The 16,570-nt window shown below is 43.5% G+C and overlaps 1 long non-coding RNA gene across 1 annotated transcript in view; it reads right to left on the bottom strand.

Annotated features, from left to right (window-relative positions):
• Nucleotides 1–281: 281 nt before the first annotated feature.
• Nucleotides 282–16,570, bottom strand: part of LOC308547175 — a 33,210-nt gene continuing 16,921 nt past the window's right edge. The window contains exons 3-4 of the long non-coding RNA XR_013997463.1: nt 4,070–4,244; nt 282–2,261 (exon numbers count right to left, since the gene is read on the bottom strand). This is a non-coding gene — a long non-coding RNA (uncharacterized lncRNA). The remainder of the gene's footprint in view (nt 2,262–4,069; nt 4,245–16,570) is intronic.

Here is a 16,570-nt window from a genome sequence, read left to right as displayed (position 1 = left end):
AATTGAACCCAACTCCTACTTGATACTTACTACCTTAGATAATTCTTTCTGCCAAGTGAAGCCAAGATAGGAATTAAAATAGCTCCTTTTTTTTTTTAAAAAAAAAAAGTGATTTATATATTCTGCTCATCTGCTTCTTAATGACTCTGAGCCATTCAATTTGAATTGCAAACCACAGGAAATGTTGCCATGCTTTTTTTTTTTTTTAGGCAGATCATACCTTGTGCTCTCGCATAATCATTATAACAATAATTAGTCATTTGAAATCAAGCACGTATTCTAGTTGTTTAAGGAGAATTTTATTCAATGTCAATTTACATAATGTTAGAGACAAAACGACAATGATTATGAAGTATAAAGTAATTTAATTCAAGCCTCTACTATGATGTAGACATTAAAAAATGCTTTCAAAGCCTGGTATCCAAAATCTACTCAGAAAATTGTAATCATATGTTTGATCACTCACAGTGCCTTACAATTTTTGATTAAAAGTAGCTTGTCTCTATAAAATGGATTCCACATTTTTAGTGGCTCACATGACAAAAGAAAAAACAATTACAGAGAACATCAAGATGAAACCAAGTTCAGAGGCTAATTGTAGGACATGTGAGCACAGGTTCCTGTGACTTATTACTTCAGTCTGTGCCCCTCAAACTTGAACTCTATGCCAACAGTCCAGCAATAGACCCTGAAGTAACTCCAAAATTGTTAATTCTGCATGTTTTATATTAAGCATTTATAAGAATTTTCAACTCTACCTTTTTCTAAATCTGAGAAAATTCCTTAAATCTTCAGGTAAAATAGTTTCTCCCAGAGATGCTCTCTGTTTTGTGCTGTGGCTTCTCACGTGGGCTGTGGTCCACAGCAAGGTGACCTCCCAGTTGGAGGAACACAGCTAATCAATGTCAGGAGCTTGCTGGCTGTCTTCGAAAGAATTGTTTTTTTGCTCTGACAAGTTTTCTTTTTCAGTAAAATATTATATACCAGTAACACCCAAGGAAAGCTGTTCATAAGAGCAGCAGCCCACAGAAAAAGAATCCTAAGGAAAGATTAATGCATGTGTTTATCCAGAATATTTGAGCATGGGGCTCAGCTGTGCCCTACTTTCCTGCCGGGGTCTCACCTTTATCTGTCTCACCTGGTTGTGACCAATGGGCTCCCTTGGCCAGTGCCTGCCTGACATGCAGTCCAGATGGAGAATGGAACCTCAATCTTACAACTTCCACTTAAATATGAGAGTGGAATCAACCCTGAGGGTTTCGTTATAAGCGGGGTCTAACTCTGCTCACCCTGTCCATGCACCCAACCCACAGAAACACAGCGCCTCTGAGCTGCTCCGTGTCCACAAACCCAGCAAGAGACTGAAGTTCAAGGCTCTGCATTTAAAGGAATTCTACCCAAAGACTAAACAGGAGTCGCTTTGCATTTTTCTGTTTCTGGTAGCATTAGCCTGGTCCGTCTCCTGACCACTCTAATCCCAGGGCCTGGGGTAGTGGCTGGCACAGAACAGGTGCTGAGGTTCAGAGTGGGGGGAAAGCTCTACCCCCACCACACAGGAAAGCTTGGGGAAGCCACCTGAGTCCTCTGGGCCCCCAAGGGCCATTTTGAGGACTAGATGAAGTCAGATACGATGTTTGACACCTAGTGACCATAATTATGTTTAGCCTCATTAGGATAGCCATAATGGTGCAGGTGGTGTACATAGGACACCAAGCTGGAGACCTTGAACCTGGTCTCCTAGCAGAGTGCGCAAACCCTCTAGTTGTTCCAAGACAGCAGCTTTTCCCTAGATGTGACCTTCCAGGGCTAAAACTGGGACAGTCCCAGGCAAACCACGTTGGTTGGCCACTTTCCCATCCAGATAATAGTAATAGTAAGATGGAGGAGACGCTGTGGGTCCAATCATATGAAACTGCTATTTGACATATTTAAACTATCAAAATGGCAAATTTGCATAGCTCCACCTAGTAACTGTCAACTCCAGAAATGGCTGACCCAAGGCCTAACCTCCCGGGTGTTGGCTCCTCCTCTGTGCACCGCTGGCAACCATCAATTCTTTGTGCACCCCAAGCACCGTCGTCTGCATTCTCTGGAAGATCTTGAGGATGTACATTCCTGACCTGGTGGTCTATAGTGAGGAAAACTGTAAGATTTATTTCAAAGTATCCTCTTGTTCAGACTCTGCAGGCCTCAGACGTGTTTTTTGGAAGGAAGGATTTTCTCTGAAATTCTCAAGTAAACAAAAGCTGAAGTAGGATTTCCTGAAACAAGAAGTATTTAATCAGTGAAATAGGCAAACCCAACTGGTTCCAGCAGGTTGAGTCAAATGGCTGTTAGCCAAGGTCACTTGTGTAGAAGCTGCCATGTGATTTTAACCATCAACTCACACTGGATTTGGAGACACTAACGCTTCCTGCTCTGGGGTATCTTTTGATGTACGGAAATTTGCTCATATGGATTCGGAAACCCTTGGCCGTCTACAGCACACATATTAATCAAACTGAAGTCCACTGGTTTTAAGTTACGAGGAACCTGGCCAAAAAGCAAACGCACCACCCATTGCAAAGTTCTCTTAGAGCAAAATGAAAAAGGAAGGGAGGTAGGGGCAGCGACTGAACTTGAATTTTCAACTTCTTGTTTTGACTTGATTTAAACAAAGCTGAAGCTTGTGGAGTTGACTTTTTGTGAAATTTAGTTCTTGGCTTCCTTAGAGTAGGAAGGTATTACTGTTGACTTTCAACTGTAAAATGGACTTGAGATTTTCACAAACCACTCCCTGGAGCTTTTAAGTAATAGAAGCACAGCGAGACAAGGAGAAACTGTTTCTTAGGGCAGGACATGATGTGATTCAATACTTCTAGTTATCTCCTGAGCTGTCTGGGGTGTGAGATCAGGAGTCTGAAACCGGCAGGGATTTGTGAAAGTGTGGCCCTGTCTTGGGTTGATAAGCAAAAGACTTTTGATGAGAGTGCAGCCAATTCATCAGTTTTCATTCCCATTTATTAAAAACCAGGGGCAGAGATCTTTAATGTGCAAGAACCAGATGGCTTATCTGTAGCAACTGCATGAAAACGCTACAGTGATTTCCAATTCTTCTCATAAACAGAAAAATCTTTGCTTTGAAGCCAGTGCACAGCCATTTCCACCATTCTCCTTCCTTTCAGAAAATATCATCTTCCCTGCCTCCTCTGCCACTCCCTGGATGTGTCACCTTGGGGAAGTCATTTAACTTCTCTGATTCCAGTCACTTTCCTCAGTTGAAAAATGCATCTATCAACATAGGAGTTGTGTGAAGACTGAATGAACTAATACTTGTGAAATGCTTATAGCAGTGATGGACATAAAGTGAGGTTCCTGGCGAAATAGCCAGGTTATTGTCTTTTCATTCTCAGCTTTCTTCCTGGTTCAGGAATTCTAACCAGTTTTAAAATATGTTTTATTATTTAGGTATGGCAAGGCCAAAAGAACAGGCTGCAACTGCCATTGAGATGATAGCTTGGTATACCCACAGATCCCAAGAGGAGGGGATATGCTTCACTATAGGAGGCCACATGGGGAAGCACCAGGTCAGCAGGCAGACAGCAGGCAGATGTAGCAAGGGGCAAACATGGACAAGAGCCTTTCTTGTGGTTTCTTCCACAGGGAAAAAAATAGGTGAGGCAGAGTAAGCAGGCTTAAAGTTGGCTATTTTAAATAATTCTAATAGGCTCTGGGGCATAGGGGAGTCCCTAGTTGTCTGTTACCTGGCTCTGGGGTGAGAGGGCAAATGGATAGTGGCCCCTGTGTGAAAGGCTAACAAAGGAGGGTTGGGAGGGTGGGCTCTGGATTGGTGGTTTGCATATGAAAGGAAAACTTGCAGGGGAGTTATCTGTTATCTCTGCAAATTAGCTAACCTTGGGAGAGGCAGTCTCTGCAGTACACAAGATTCCAGGGTGTCAAAGCATGAGTACAGAAAATAAAAGGCACGGTAATACATAAGCTCTCCTTCCAAAACTCTGGATACGTGTATATATTTCAGTTCACACTACACTATTTCTAACCCACCTTCACCCAATTCTCAAATGGTTACCTAGGACCCCTTGCAAATATATAGCTTCTGAGACACTTGGAGGCCAGTCCAGGCAAAAGAGATGCTTGGGAAAGTTTGTTGCTTTCTTCTTCCATCTGAAGTCCAGAGGCATCTGTTCAGCCAGGCCACTGCAGCCCTAAGTCTCCTTGAGGTGATATGAGAATCTCAGACAGACCTGGGAGAGGTACACATACAAAAAAGCAGGGAAAAGAAAATCTCAGCAATAGAATCACTTTTCAAGCTATTACTTCCTTACACCTAATGAGATGCTGAGAGTGACTATTCACAATCACTCCTTTCCCTGCTTAGAGTTCAGAACCTGTGGTCGGCAATTAGACATGAACAGAGCAAGGATGATGGGCCAGGTACAGGTCACCAAGACAGAAAGCCCCTTAAATGGTCCCATTGAGCTTGGCAAACACATTGCAGTTGGATCTGTCCACCACTTCGCCACCCCAGTTGGTCACTGTCACCGAGCACAGGAACAGTTCCATTGAGGCTCTCCTGTCTCTTGAAAGAATGGAAATGGCACTGAGCTTGCTGGTAATCTCGAAACCACTTTTTTAAAAAGCACCTACACTGCCACCTTCCTCAGGAGACCAGGAACTTGACTGACCACCTTTCTTCTGCTCCTTGTCACCCACACCAGGCCTAAGCTGAACTTGGGCTCTTTGTCTGCATAGATGTGCCACTATCTTTTGTGCATCTCTCTCTGTTCTCATTTTGCATTCTTGTTGCTCAGCTGTGATTACATGTAGAGGGTAGAAAAACCTCAGGTATCCCAAGAAGACTGCTCAGCCCCACGTCCATTTTAATGATAGTTGCATGGTTTAATCTCTTCGTTGTGCTGGATGCCATCACAGAGTATAAAAGGCATGGTTCCTCCGTTCGGCACGTCCCTGAAACATTGCAGGGACATTGCAGTGTGACAGCCTTTCTTAAGAGAGGAATGAAGCTCAGCGATGAGTCATTACAACACTGGAAATATGGGCTGTGTGTGTGGAGAGCCTGAATATTTCACTTGCTGAAAAACAAGTTTCTCCCAGAATTAACACATTCTCTGCCTCATGATAAGATCTCTAAATTTCCTCTGGATTTTCTTTTCTCTCTTTTTAATTTGAGGTTTTGCCTGGCAGTCTAGAAATCGAACATATCCTGGCAGATGATGCCATTTGAAGCACGAATTACTGCTGGGATGTGCAGAGGGGTAAAGCATGCTCCCTAACAGATTCGTCTCCTGCTGCTTCAGAAAAAGTTTCCAAAACTTTGTGGAGCTCACGTGCCTCATGTTTACGGTTTTCATGTTTCCCTTCTCCAGTAGCACAAATAAACTCATCTTAGCAGATAGGTATTAACAGCTCTTAAAAGACAAGTTCTGCTGCTGTGGATCCCAGCTAACCTTCTCTGAGTGTGCTGTGTGTGCCTGGTACTGCACTAAGCCCTTGACGTCCACTGTTTGTTTAATCCTAACTACAACCCTATTGCACAGATGGGGAAACTGAGTAACTGAAAGGTGAAGCACTTGTCTAAGGTGCTTGAGTGAGTGGATGACTCTAGCAGTGGTTCTCAGCCAGGGAAGATTTTACCTGCCAGGTGACATTTGTTAATGTCTGGAGACAACATCCAGTGGAGGGAGTGGGGAAAGGTGTTACTGGCATCTAGTGGGTAGAGGCCTGGAATACTTCTAAACATCTTGCATTGCACAGGATAGTCCCACAACAAAGAGTTACCCAGCTCCAAGTGTTCGTAGTGTTGAGGCTGAGAAATCTTATTCTAGCAGTGAAGCAGTTAGTTAACTTCCATGCAGGGAGACAGCAAAGGTGCTTTCTAGACCAGGTCTCCTATCATGATTCTGGGTTACGTGAAAAGAAAAGAAGGAACACATTTTTTTCAGTCTTTAGAATTTGGTCCAGATCTATCTAGGATCTTCTTGGAAGCATTTAGATGTCCTGAGAGACAGCATGACCCCACTCATTAAGTGCCTTCTATATCCCTCAGGTCATCCACCATGGTAGTAAGAACAGGTCCTCAGAGATGGGGACTCCTCCAGTCTGACTCCTTCCTGACTCCAAATCACAGGGGATTGTAGACCTGTTCCCCATCCCCATGCAAACCTTCTCCTTTGTCCCTGTATCCTCTGGCTGAACTAAAATATCCTTGAGAGGTCTGTCAAACCAGATCTTCAGCTTCTTAGTGTGAATTCCTAATCCCCACTCAAAGGAGAGGTCTTTAATACTGGAGAGCTGGGAGTGATGGTGCCAGTGGGAAGTGATTGCACGAACGAGAGATGACAGCAGTTAGGACACCTTCATCTATTTCATACCTGGAGCCAACCTTGCTCGCCTCACTCCTTTCAAAAGGGAAGAGTGGATTCCCCAAAACCAGCTATACTTGGGTAGCTGTTAAATATTTGTACTGTGTTGATTTCCTTTTCTTTTTCTGATATTTGTTATCCGTGGAAGGAAAAATGAATCTGGAAAGTTAGGTGGACATCTTTTAAGATAAAAAATGCTCATAACACATAAAAAAAAATACAGAGTCAGTGGAAAACAGTTTATTATCAAGAGGATGTTAGCCCTCTTGGCAACTTGTTTTTGCCTCCATTTCCACCAAAGTGCTTTCAAATCTATCTTCTTAATGAGTAAAACACAACTGGACCTCAGAGGGCAAAGGGGAGAAGAGGGAGAGCCATGCGCTTCTCTGTTGTAGAGAAAGCATTGCTGTGAATGTAATTTCACAGTGTAATTGGCCAGAGTGTGCTGGCCAAACATTCTCCTGAACTATGCAAGAAAATCAACTCTTCTGCACCGTTACTCACTTCCCCAAAAGTCTTATGCTTCGATTAGCCTCAAGCTTGACTGAAGGGACCTGTTCGGGGTGTCCAAGCAGTGCCTACTGCCTGGAGAGGCAGAAACACACAGACCCCTCAACCCAGCCCGCCCCATCTACATCATGACCCCTCCGTTTTCTCAGGGACCCAGGTCTATGTACTCTGCCAGGTCTATGTACTCGGCCTGGATTTACGTTGTAAGGGTCTACATGATGTAGGAGAAAGGTTCAGTCTTGAGTTAGATCCCATCTTTGCCATTGACAGTTGGGGTGAGTGGGCAAGTCAGTTGACAGTTGGGGTGAGTGGGCAAGTCAGTTGAAGTTAAGACTCCATTTTTCCTTCCATACTAGGAGGATTATCACAATACCTGTCTGGGCAACATCGCAGGGTAACTGTGAGGAACAAATGCGACATATGACAAGAAAGGGCTTTGTGAGCTCAAAGGCACAGTTCAGATGTCATCCTCTTACCTACCCGCACATTAAGTTCCTGAGGTCGGAACACCTTTCCTTTCAAGTTCTGGAGCATGGTTGAAGGGCTGGCATACTCCAGGTAAGGGGTAGCCTCTGGTACTTCTGCAGGGGTGGCTAAGAGGAATGACACAGTCTTCCTTTTGTCCAAGTTGTCCTTTTACGACTGAAGGCCAGGTGCTCTTCTCTGTTCTCAGTCAAGAACATCAGGACGAGTCTCCACTCTAAATGCCCATGTCTTCTGTACTAATGCACGTAGTCAGTTTGGGTGGGAAGGAGAAAGAATCTTTCTCTCTCTCTCTCCTCTCTCCATCCTTCCCCCTCCAGACACACTCCTGTCCCAGCTGCTGCTCAGATGCAAGCACAACCTCTCCCTACCCCAGGGTGCACTGTCCCCAGCACAGGGAAAAATCTGGCCAAGGAATTAGTTTGCTGTTGAGAAGTTTGGCTGTACAACTGACTGCTCGGCTGAACAGTGAGAGCCTTGTCATAGAGACAGAATCTGTTTTGCCTCATGGGGAAAAGAGAACTATAGTTATTTTTTTATTATGAGAACTCTAAGCTATGCCAAGTAAATTATTCCAGCAGGGGAATTTTTAAAGCCACATCTCTCTCCCTCCTTGCCTCTCTCCTGTCCTTACTTAGTATCCCCCTCTCTCCTTGTAGCAAGTCTTTTCTCAGCATGAGACTGCCAATACCATTTCCTGGCATAGGAGTTATAACAAGGAATAAAAGACACTTTCTGTTTTATGATGTTTGGGGATTTTTAAAAAAATCAAACTCATCTCAATTTCAAGAGATTTTAATATCCAATTCATCATACAAGATTTCTACTGTTACCAGATCAGCTCCTCAGCAGATCAATAATGGATCTGTCACCCTTTCCATTTCCGCCTGGGAAAATCTCAATGTGAATTTTAGTGATCATCTGTGTGTCCAAAAGACAAAGAAGTGGTCTACATCAGAGCTAATTCTTTCTCTTATTTTGTGTGCAACTCTTTAACAGAGAACAACTTCAGCAGACAGGGGGCCTTAATGAGACCTGTGACAGGTGAAGGCAGTGTCACTGCCTGAGCCTTTAGCCCCCAACCTCATCACTTCTGTGCACTGGTGGCCCTGGGGGATGCCCAGGATTTCTCTTCTTTCCCTAACCAGGTCAGGGAGATGTTGCCAAGAAAGATGAGCAGGTGGTGCACCTACTGGGTGGGAAATGGAAGGATAGGCCAGCCTCCTCTTACTATCCTTTCATGACTGAATGAAACTTACTGCCACTGAGGTGAGCAAAGAATGTGTCTTGTTGATCTTTCTTTGCTTGATCTCTCACCCCGTTCAACCCCACTGGATCGTGAGGAGGAGAACTTTTAAACTTGCCGGTTCGGGTAATAATAGTGTCATAGGTTTCTAACTATCTCCTTCCTTGTTACAGCTGTCATTTCAGGAGCATGTCCCTTGCCCCGCTTGTCCTGCCACAATGGTACCTGGTTGGTGGGAGGTATATGGCTTACCATGTCTCCGGCTGAGTGAGGGGACACAAGCCTTAGGTCTGTGGGCCAGCAGGTCTGGCACTGGTGTCTGGGCCCTGCTGCCCTCCACAGGAGTGGAGAGAAAATGTAGGGTTCTGATACTTGCTCACACTGTTTACGTCTGCCCCTGGGTATCTCAAGCCTGGGGTTGTCTCTGTCTGGCCTGACATCTTTCTCAGCTGTTGACATGGCCCTGCATTAGCTCTGACAAACATTGGGTGTCCCATTTCATTTGTTCCACAGCCATAGATGATGGGGTCACAGTGCCCCCTACTGCAAGCCCCCTGGGTGCATAACTGGTGATTCCAACACCAGCCACCCTGTCTCTTCTCTGGGCACATGAGAATTGTGAGACCCTTCTGGCCATCCAAGGTCAAAACAGGCACATGGTCATTAACACCAGACTCTCCTCTGCCTAAATATGCCCAACTCACATTTTATTTACTCCTATGCAGCTACAGGATGCTCCTGGTACCCTCTCAGTCCCCAGTGCTCCCATCCACCCAACACCACCCCTTGTTCTAAAGTGTGGGATCAGCTTGAGATTAATGCTATGTACTGGCTTGCTGCCTTCCTTCCCTTTCCCACAATCCACTGGCCAGAGGAGCCTGTTAAGACACTTACCCTGTGTCATAACTTCATCCATCCCAAAGTGGCATCTGTCCTGTCCCCTTTCCTGAAATCATAATGACTGATGAAGCAGAACAAGAAAACCAGCTCGCAGACAGCAGAAAACCCAAAATATTATCCTCATGATTCTTCCTTCAAGCTTTCTAAGAAACAAACACGCCATAAAGTCATTAGTCATCGTCAAAGCCAAAAGGAAACATGGCCATTCATCTCAATGTCATTGAATGTAAATAATCAAACACTATGATGGAACAGGAATGATTTAAGGGAAATTCTTAAAGTGACCAGATGTTAGGACTAGAAGTTGCAGAATCCTAGAGAGCATCAGGGACATTTCTATTTTGTAGAAGAGAAAGTTGAAATGCTATAAGTTTAAATGACTTAACCTTGGTCCTAGATCCCCATGAGAGAGTAAGGACCAAAAATCACATATGCTTGACCACCAATAAAGTCAAATATAATCAGCTACACTGTTTCCAGTGGTAAACTATAGATAAAAGGAAAATCAAAACAAACAGACAAAAAGAGTATCAGGCCAAGGCCAGGTACAATACTCAGCATAGCTCACCAGACAAGAACAGATGCAAACTGGGGAGCTTTGGAGTAGCCTCGGGTCTCTAGACAGTTACACACATCAAAGAAAACAGTGTGATATTGGTCCACTTTTCCAACAAATCCTTAATAAATCTGCATTATGTACCAGGCACTATGGTATAAGTCAGGGCAGAGTAGTACAGAAGAATAAAATAGCAATCTGGGAACTAGAAGGCACAAATTCCAAGAACAAAATAAGAGAGGAGGTCATAAAGTGAGCAAGCAGTTGGATAAAAGAAAGGCAGAAACAGAAGGGAGAGTCTGGATTCCAAGCAAAATGTTTAGTCAAACCCCACACCATTTAGAAGACTGCATACTGAGTCAACCATCTGCCCCAGGCTAGAAGCTTCTGTTTGTGCTAAGGCAGGACTCTCCTCAGAAAGCATCTGTAGGAACGCATTATGGGCCACAGTTGGACGCACCGGTTCCCTCCATGCGCTCCACCCCCCAGACCCTGGTTCTCCCAACACTCATTTTCAACTTGGCTGCTTTTTCCCTCCACAAAAATAGTCACGTGTACTCATTAAGCAAAGGCGTCTGGTTTGCTAAATGTTCACTTCTTCATTAGCATTATTTGGATAAAATTCTCCTCTTTCTTTCCTCTACTTTTTCTGCTCCCTACGCTCCTTGCCCCTGCAGAAGACAATGGAGAAATGAGAATAAGAACATTTTCAACTAGAATGATTCCAGCAAAAGTGGGCTTTCTAATTACAAGAAATCCTCCAAATGGCGACACAAGCTCCCCACTAAACAAGATTTTGCTTTACCGAATGGAGAGAAATGTGTCATGTAAACCATCTGCAAAGTATTTCTGACTGTAAGGTACCTAATTGTTATTCGGTACTTTAAAACAATACATCACAATGTAAATGCTACACCTAGAGACTTTTTAACTGTGCACTTTTAAAATTAACATCCACCTTGTTCCGAAAAGGATTTAAGATGGAAAGAAATACAATTACCATTTATTTGTATGTGGCTGGTTTGGTTCCATTTCATGTCCTTAAGAGTTTAGCATAGCAGGGGAGGTTCTCTAGCCTGCTTTGCATTTATTTGCAGTGCTGTCCTGTTTTATATTTTATAACCCTTAAGAAAAAAAAATAGAGACACATCTTACAGAATTTGTATGCAGTCATTTAACGCTTTCCCTCTTTTGCTCTTTTATTCATTTGGTAATGCTTCAACATTTCCATACCCCAGAGAAAACTGTCAGTTATGATTGCTCTACCATGCTGCAGCACATGACAAGCACTTCACAGAACTAACTTACCTGTATATTCTTCCCCGTGTCAAAGCTGTTCTGATGAGATGGACTGATTCTGCTCAGAGTACTCAGCCTGGAATCCAAGCCCTCCCCATTCTGGTCTCAGAATGCTTTTCTAGCTTCACACACTGCATGCTCTGGTGACATTTGGCTTTTTTTTTTTTTTTTTTTTTTTGTGCCTTATTTGCCTACTGCCATAGTTTTACTCCTTATTTCCCCTGAACCTTGGGATGTTCTTCCCCACATCATGCTTTCAAATCTCCCCCAGCCTCTGCCCCTTTCCATGAACTTTCCCGGTGCCCAGTTTTCAAACAGTCCTCCACTGCGGTTCTCGTCTGTGCATGTTTACACATCTATGTACGGGAATCAGATCTATCACTGGGAGGCTTGCTCGGCTCCCTGTAATTCCTGAATCCTGGACAAGGCACCCTGTTATCATGACCAAGACCTCAAAAGGCAAATCTCTCAGACCGTCATTCTCCACACATCCATTCATTCATCCGACAAATTTCCTGGGCACCACATACATGTAAGGAGGGATTCATTATGTTGCAGCAAATTCTGGAATATCTTACCCTTCTGATCAGCTTTTTCCTTGATCTCTACTTGACTCTAAATCCGTGGCTCTGTACCTCAGGCCCAGTGTATTTAGCTCATCAGCTTATGACTAAAGAGTTAAATTCCACAGTTCTTTCCTGTTTCTCATGAAAACTGCCTGCTCTTGGAATTGGCTCTATTCAGCTCAATACCTGAGTCAAAGCTTGGATGGTTCCGAACAGGCCAACATTCCACCAGCTCTCTATTGCTGCCCTCACAAGCCAAATTCCTTTATTTCTACATCTGCATTTTTATTGTCAGGCTCACCAAATATATACTCAATAAATGGTTGATTATTTCATCTAAATCACTATAAAAATGAAATGTTATGTGTGACTTTAACTGAAAACTAAAACAAAAAATAATAAAAGCCTTGAAAGTAGATATGCAATCTACTCACTGTGCTTTTCAAGTGTGATTTGTATAGCACAAGACCTATTCCTTTCTAATATGTTTCAGTTAGGTTGTATGAAAATATTACCTAGTTGTGATTTCCATTTTTTCTGAGCCACTTTGGCTTAGCAAATGATTAGGCTTGAACCAAGCTAAAGCCATCTCAGAAAGTAACTAGGCTTCTTCCAAGAGGCCAGTGAGGTACTTCTAAATAACTAAGCTTGCTTGCTTTTCAGCCAATTATAATCAAGAAATACTGAGATGGAGGTAAGGGAGGGAAAAGTTTTCTCATCCCACTTTCCATCCTATGTCACAGTTCAGCCTGTGGTGACATTGCTGGAGACAGATTATTTATGTCACAAGGAAGTTCCCTGTTGGGAAAAGTATATTTTTCAAACTTTCTACTGATGGTGGGTTAAACTGGACATCAAGCAAGAGACAAATGCCACCGGATGTTTTTGACTGACCAGTCGTCCTCTTTGCTGGAGTCATTGGTCACTGACGGAGGACAGTGCTTCAAGTAAAAGAGCACAAAGAGGGAGCAGTGATCTAGGCACCCAAACCAGCAGCCTGGGGCAGGAGAGCTGTGGGGGGAGAGATGGTGCATCCAGGCCACCCCTGAATTTTTATGGGGCATAAAATGATAGCCCTCAGTAATTCCACTCAACAATCTTACTACTGCTTCCTGGAGTACAAACTGTCAATTCTCTCTTTCACTGACAATTTTCTTTCAGTATGAAAATAATAATTGTTATAGGAAGGACCAAATAAGATAATACATGTAAAGTGCCTGGCACAGTGCCTGGCAGAGTAGGCGTTTGCTACATGCTGGCTTTGTGACAGATATTTCAAAAGAGCTGGACTATCTGCCTTTGATTTCTCCTCTTTCCTACCCACCAACCAAGTCAAATAAGTGGTTCCCTTATGGGCTGGACCCACACAGTCTAGCACAGACTGCCATTCACCCCCTCAAGCACCAACTTTGTATGAAATATCGCTGTAAAGTAAAGAGATTGAGCTCCACCTGTGATTTGTAACATGTATATCCTGTCATATCCTTGTTTTGAAAAAATACCTCTTCCAAAATTTTTATTTATTTCCCCAGATTTTAAAGAAATAATGTATGCTTTATTTGAATTGTAGCATCAAGTTAATGATTTTGTTATTTACTCTTTGTGAAATAGTTTGATTAAGATAGGTTGACTAAGGTTATATCTTCAAAGATGACTGTAGGGAGGTCTGACTGTCACTCACTTGTCTCTAAAGGACTGAAATGTCCAAAAGTTGCTGAACAAATAAAAATGAAGAGCATGTGAGAAGGCATATGGCACGTAAGGAAGGAAGCATTGAAATGGTTGTGTTCATGCTCTTAAATGAACTCTGCTAAGTAATGCATAGCGGGAGTTGCAGCTACATTTCCCAAACCCAGCAGTTAAAATGTTTTCTACAGGATTACAAAAGGATAAACTCTTTTTTCAGAATTTCTGTAAGCATACTCTTTTCATAGAAGATTACATTTTAATCTTGGTCTTTCTTAACAACTATCTTTCAGTTTGTACAACATTCTGCAATGTTCAAAGGTACTGCCACAGCCCCCCAAGCCTGCTAGCAATCTTATGCGTGGATACATTCGATCATGAGCCTAATCTTTGAGCCTCTACTTTAAGTTTGGCTGCTCAGTACCTCAGGCTCCCGCAGGGGGAGTTTATTTCCTCCTAAGGCAGCTCATCCCACATTTGTGGCTTTGCATCTCAGAGACCTCTTGTAGATATTTTACTCTGCAACAACACACTATAAATGTATACCTATAAGAATTATAAGACTGATATTACCATTTGATATTAAAAACATGTAAATTTTGTCTCAACAGGCACCATTAAAAATAACAATAAAATACCATCCAAATGTAAGCATTAGTCACCAAGCAAGCTTCATTGTGTTCTTTAAGGAGGAAAAAAATGAGGCTTAAACAGTGCCAACTGATACTCAAAGTGCCTCAGCAGATGGGTAACAGAGCTAAAGCAGAATTCAGATGCTGTTTCCTCATAACCCTATTTGATAACATTGTCAACCTATGGCCTCCAACTCCTTCCTAAGACAATATGCACATCGAATGATGAGGCTGGTTTACAACCAGTATATTCCTTTACCCTATTGATTTGACTGGAAAATTTGACTATAAACAAAACCTAGACTTCAGCATATTGTCTCTCAGAAAAATCAAATTTAAAAATTTAACAGTCATTTTGATAAAAGCAAGGCAATATAATTCAGTCTGGTTCAAAATTTAGTATGTCACCAGACTTTTTTTCACCAAAGAGAATTATAGGAATGCCATAAAAATGATACCTACTTTGAAAGAGAGTCGGGAAAAAGGGTCTCCAAGGTCTTGCCAATTATTGCAGTTTCTGATTCCATTAGTATGTTTTCATCTTAACGAGTGGCGTGGACATATAGGCAACACTTGGTTCTCCAAGATTCCAGGTTATGGAACTAGGTACTGTTGCTTTAAATTCTGCATAGGTACTTTATATATCTACTGCATCACTAGGAATTAGCCTCTTTGAGTCATGAACATCCTTCAAATAAAGCTATGAGCAAAAGTTTAACAATTTCTGAGTCGTACTTAATTTTGCCCACGATGGTTCCAGAAATTTTCTTCCTAAGCACTTTCATTTACCACTAATTATCAGAATATTTTGAATTGGCAGTATTTTTAAAGACAGGATAGTAGGCTCTGTCTCATCTATCAGCTGGTGCTCCCATTATTCAGAGTTTTTGAGTCATGGGGAAGTTAATTACAATATCTTTAATTATTTCTCTGCAACTATAAAAATGGGCCCTTAAGAATACCTCTGGGGGTTCCCGTGTGACACATGGATGAAAATGAGCAGTAATTTTAATTTGCTGCATTAAATATCATAATTGGACACAAAGGATTCATGTGCAATTTGTTTTTGTAATTATATTCGAAGTGGTATAATTTTAATTATACACAGAGAGTTCACCGCTCCTTCCTGGGGTTTTTGAGCAGCAGTTTCCTTTTCCACCGGCAGCTCCTCCTTGTCAGGCTCGCCTCCCCCTTGAACTGGGAAACTTGCGTTTCTGACTCAGCCGCGGACCCAGAGCCTAGCCTTTTTTTCTTATGCGATGGTAAGATGAAAAGCATCTGGCTTAGAAAATACAGCATAACCCTGGAGGTAAAAGGAGCAACGCCTTCCCTGACGCAGGCAACGTCTTGAGACCGTCTATGCCGTCCCTTTCCCGCCCCATTCCTCAGGCAAGGCCCTGCCTTCGGCCTGGACGCAGTCCCCGCCTAGAGGCACCAGCTCTGCGCTTCCCGAAAGGTAGACCTTCGCGTCATGACCTTCCCCCGACTTTAATACAGTAGGACACCCTGGGCCATGCTACCGGTGGCTGGGTTGGCAGCCATCATCTCTGTGGGCCCCAATGGGCAGGAAAGACAGTTTTACACTCACCCCTGAGGGAACCGGAGTTCTGCCAGGTTAACGGGCGAGGGAGAAAAAGATGAGGAGAAATGCCTTTCGCTCAGCACATGCGCAGTAGGAGCCACATGCGACGCAGCGCCAGGAGGCATGCGCAGTAGGAGCCACATGAGACGCAGCGCCAGGAGGCATGCGCAGTAGGAGCCACGTGAGAAGCAGAGCCAGGAGGCATGCGCAGTAGGAGGGAAAATGGCGACCACAAGGAGTAGACTACCCTGGGGAAAAGATTAGTTAGGACAAGGGAGGGGGAAAGGGGGTTGAGGGAGGGAGGCAAAGGCATGGAAATGCCGGACATCTGCAATAGTGTCAACAATAAAAAAATTAAATTTAAAAAACCGAATTACCTCCCAAAGGCCCTAACATGGGGGGTTAGCGCTTCAACCTGCGTTTCATCTGCAAAGGTCTCTCATAAAGTGTCCAGTGTTTGGAACCGGAAGAGAAAGTCATCCCCAAGAAGAAGGGTGAACCCTAACCCTGTCGGCAGCGTCTTCCCGCCATGCCTTTGAGAAGGAGAGCGAGCTCCCAGCCAGGAGCAGCTGCCTCCGTCCCTCCCCGCCGGCGACATTCCCGGCCTTTCCTGTTTCCAAGTCTCACGGACTTGGGAACCAATTCCAGGTTTATATGGACTAAATACTACTCCTGGCTCTCGGAAAGCGGGTTATCATCCTTCCCCCTGCGCACTGGGATGCAACCC

The sequence above is a fragment of the Miniopterus schreibersii genome (assembly GCF_964146895.1).
Source record: "Miniopterus schreibersii genome assembly, chromosome: 17".
Classification (NCBI taxonomy): domain Eukaryota; kingdom Metazoa; phylum Chordata; class Mammalia; order Chiroptera; family Miniopteridae; genus Miniopterus; species Miniopterus schreibersii.
Note: the sequence above shows the minus strand (reverse complement) of the source record. Positions and strands in the feature narration are given on the sequence as shown.